A 5,000-nucleotide genomic window follows, 5' to 3' on the forward strand; every position below is an offset into this window, starting at 1 on the left:
GTCTGTCTCTCTCTCGCTCTCTCAAACACACACACACACACACACACCACATTCACACCGGCGCAGTTGCGTACTATTTTACGCAGACAAACACTCGCAGAAACTCTTTCATACGAAGACATCACACACACGCACACACACACACACACACACACACGCACACACACACACACACACACACACACACACACACACACTCAAACACACACAATTTCACGCAAGCAAGCGAGCGCACACACACATCCAGATGTAATCTTTCACGCAATCACACACACACACAGAGACACATAAAAACACCTAGCTGTGTGACGTAACAGAGACTGGATGTTTTGATTGGTCAATATTTCTGCGGTGACTCACCTCTTTACTGATGTTGATGGAGATGACGGAGATGATGACGATGATGATGATGATGATGATATTTATGAAAGCCGCGATAAGGGTGGTGGCGGTGGGGATGGCGAAACTGAGGGAGGCATGAAGATTAGTTCCCTTAAAAATACTGGGAAACGGCGAGGATTCGCAAAAAGAAATGGAGTTTCGCTGGCTATTACACAATCTCCTACTCCGTTCTCACTGAGGATATACGCGCGTGTGTGTGTGTGTGTGTGTGCGTGCGTGCGTGTGTGTACATGTGTGTTTGTGTGTGCGTCTGTATGTGTGTCTGCATATGTATGTGTGTGTGTGTGCATGTGTGGGCATGTGCGTGCGCACATCTGTAAAGACACGTGCAGATGTGGTCCCTCACCGTCTTGGTTTTGAGAAGCAGGCAAATTGTACGCAATACATGAAACTGTGTGTGTGTGTGTGTGTGTGTGTGTATAAACATGCATTTATAAACATATATATATATATATATATGTATGTATGTATGTATGTATGTATGCATATATATCTTATATAAAAGACGCAAATGTATGTGTATATATATGTGTGTGTATAAATACATACATATATATATATACACGCGCACACACTCCTATCTATTTATCCATCTATCTATCTATCTATGTATATATATACATATATATATATATATATACATATATATATATATACACACATATACATACACACACACATGTATATATGTATACGCATACATACACAGACATTCAACAATATATGTATATGTAAGTGTATGTACACATACATGTATATTATATATATATACACACACACACACGCACACACACACACATAAAAGCTTATGTGTGTGTGTGTACATATACAGATATAGATACATGCGTACATGTATCTAATATAGCTGTCTGTAAGGAAGTATTATCTCCGGACGAATGCCGCAGTTAATTTGTCTTTTCATGTTGTATGTGCGTTATATGTGATACACACTTGACTGTTTTCATCTAATCCTCTTTCTCATACATTTAACAGATTAATATTCAGCTGGGCGGCTAATTGCAACACCGGCAATTTTTCAATCAGTTTTTCTACATCAGTTACGACGGATTTTGTCGTAGACTTCGCTTGACAGCAAATACATATCCCTGACAGAGCTCAACGAGGCTGAAATACGCATCTAGAATTCTTACACATCTCTCTCTCTATATATATATGTATGTATGTATGTAGTCACAATACAGACATTTAGACCTCTTATAGGGATATTTTTATCCCCGATACTCTGGTTTAATATATTATATTTTGAAGAGATATCTCTTCAATGAATTTATCATAGAAAATATCGTAAAATATCAAAGATTATTATCGAGCTAGAAAACAAAGAGATCTAATGGATACAAATTAATTTATTAATTAATCAACTTACTCTTCTACATCTGTTTTATTTCGCAAACAAAATTAAAATTACAAAACATATATAAATATACAATTTTTCATTTTAAATACCTTGGATGGAAAATTATCAAGGTGTACAAAGGACTCTACAAGGATTACATTAGGATACGTTTAGAACACTCAGAATATACAGACATCTTTATTATGTGTACACCCTGATGAGATTCCATCCAATGTATTCAAAATGAAAGATTATATATTCATATATGTTTTTTAATTTTAATTTTGCTAGTTAAATGAAACAATTGTAGGTGAGATGTTAATTAATTACTAAATTAATTTGTATCCTTTAGATCTCTCTGTTTTCTAACTCATTAATACGTGTGTGTGTGTGTACCATGAAGGTCATTAGCTTATAGTTATTTTTACTACAAGATGCAATACAATCATACTTGCATGCTTGTGTATCTCTTTATAGCTTCGTCGGAGCTTCAAGCGTGAAATGCAGTTTTATTTGGGAAAGCATTTACACACACACACACACACACACGCACACACACACACACACACACACACACACACACACACACACACACACAGTATTTTGCGTAGGATATGGGCAGTTTCCATGCGTACTATCTTTTGAATTTCTGCCATTTTAGGGTTTCCTGGTATCTGAGCTAGGTAGCAATCAGCTCCTTTTACTATTATTAATAGGGCACCTACGGCAACATGTATTGTTTTAGTCTTCAAGTTTCATATTTTGCTAATTTCTATTTCAAGATCTTTATACTTTCTCAGTTTTTCATAGGTCTTAATAGATACATTTACATTGATTGGGACAGTCATGTCAATGAGGAGGCATGATTATTATTATTATTATTATTATTATTATTATTATTATTGTTGTTGTTGTTGTTGTTGTTGTTGTTGTTGTTTTGTTGTTCTTGTTCTTGTTCATGTTGTAATAATAATAATAATAATAATAATAATAATAATAATAATAATAATAATAATTATTATTATTATTATTATTATTATTATTAGTATCATTATTATTATTATTATTATTATTATTATTATTATTATTATTATTATTATTATCATTATTATTAAGGTTGTGAGCTGGTAGAATCATTAGCACACCCGACAAAATACTTAGTGGCATTTCGTCCGTCCGCCCGTCCGTACGTTCTGAGTTCAAATGCCTCCGAGGTCGACTTTACCTTTCATTCTTTCGGAGTTGGTAAAATAAGTACCAGTTGTACACTGGGGTCGATGTAAGTGACTTACGCATACCCTCAAAATTTCAGGCTATGAGCCAAAATTTGGAACTATCATCATCGTCAATATTATCAACACTGTTGTTGTTCTTGTTGTTGCTGTGACATTAGTTGTGGTGGTGGTGGTGGTGGTAGTGGTAGTGGTGGTGGTGGTGGTTCTCTCTCTCACTCAGAGAGAGTTGGAGTTGGGAATTATGTCGATTACCGCATGGAGCGACATCCCAACGCAGACAACCTACATCACCATTAACGACCACAAAACAAACTTTCAATCTCACTCAAGAATCAAGGTTCACAGCACCCCCACCTCCAAGAACGAATCAAGCTTGGCTAGTGAAAGAGTACTGAACACCATTAATCTTAAAATTAGAAACGCCACTTGATTGGCTCTCTGGAGTTCCGGTGTTGTTATAATTTAGCGTTTCAAGAGTATAGGAGATAAAACACTAGATTGTTCCTAATATATCATAGAGTGCTGCCCATCTCTAACAAAATGAAGAACAAGAAAAAGAAGAAGAAGAAGAAGAACAACAACGACGGCAGGAAGAACAACATCTGCTACAAAGTCTAGAAGAAAAATTGGTTTGCATTATCGGCAAACGACAAATAAAATTCGAATATGTTTCCCTCGAAGGGAGATATTTCACAATAAATTGCTTCTCTCTCGTCGCTAAATTTGCTAAAATGCAGTAAAACAATATAAAGCTATTCACAGTCAAACGAACGTAAATAAATTTCCTCCCAAGTGGTCGAGTTTGGTTCAGTCAATAATAATAATAATAATAATAATAATAATAATAATGATGATGATGATGATGATGATGATGATAATAATGATAATAATAATAATAATAATAATAGGTGCAGGAGTGGCTGTGTGGTAAGTAGCTTGCTTACCAACCACATGGTCCTGGGTTCAGTCCCACTGCGTGGCACCTTGGGCAAGTGTCTTCTACTATAGCCTCGGGCCGACCCAAAGCCATGTGAGTTTTAAAACACAGCGGTTATAAGTGTAATAAAAAAAATGTATATAATATTATTCATCCTCGCATACATGCTTGCTTGCTTGCTTCATATTCTTAGTTGATGAGGCTGAGGTCATCCCATGTTAATGGCCCCAGAGACGTCATCATGCGTAGAGCCAGCGAGATCCACCAGTGTTCCCCATCGCTGGCGCACCCGTGCCAGCACCCTCTGTATCCTCCAAGGGTGACGTCAGGCCTCTGGAGATCTTCCTTAATCACGAGCAGCTATCTGATGCGGACCCTGCTACGAGGCTTCTTCCAGTCCTCAGTTGCGACATTGAATGAGAGTAAAGCCCTGGTAGGATGATTTAGTGAGAGACGCAGGACATGTCCGTACCAGCGCATGCGACGAAGAGCTATGAGCTAGGGAGGCTGCGGACTGATGCATGCGCGCACGCAGGTCTTTGTTGGAAACGTGATGGTACCAATATTTACTCTTCTATAAGAGCAGCATCTTCTTTTCGCCTGTTAATCAGTGCGGTATCACAGTTTTGCTTCTCTGCTGCTCAGACTTTACTCCAAAACGCAAGTATTTCTTGCTCTGAGGGCTTTTCTATTTTAATTGTACTCATTCCAATATGTCTATAGAATTTCTTTGAATTATTTTTGAACGTATTATCTTTGAAGAAACTGGATCCTTTTTCAAAGTGGCGAATGCACGCAGCTTCGGCTGGCACTGTTTAGTTTTATCTTCTCCATTACTTCAGCAAATAGATGTTCTGACTCCAGTTCATAGTTTCTCTTTATCTTTCTTTTCTTAAATAGTTTTATATTACGATTATTACCGAAGTTTTTCCGTATTTCAGTATCAGATCGGAGAGCGTCGTTTTGTTTCTTGTTTTTATTTTTCTTGCCGCGTTGATCTTTTACGCCACACATTTAGGTGCACAACAGGAGCAGCGGCATAGAATAACTCATTCAAAGACGTTATATC

Source organism: Octopus bimaculoides, chromosome 8 (genome assembly GCF_046866305.1).
Source record: "Octopus bimaculoides isolate indiv1 chromosome 8, ASM4686630v1, whole genome shotgun sequence".
NCBI lineage: Eukaryota > Metazoa > Mollusca > Cephalopoda > Octopoda > Octopodidae > Octopus > Octopus bimaculoides.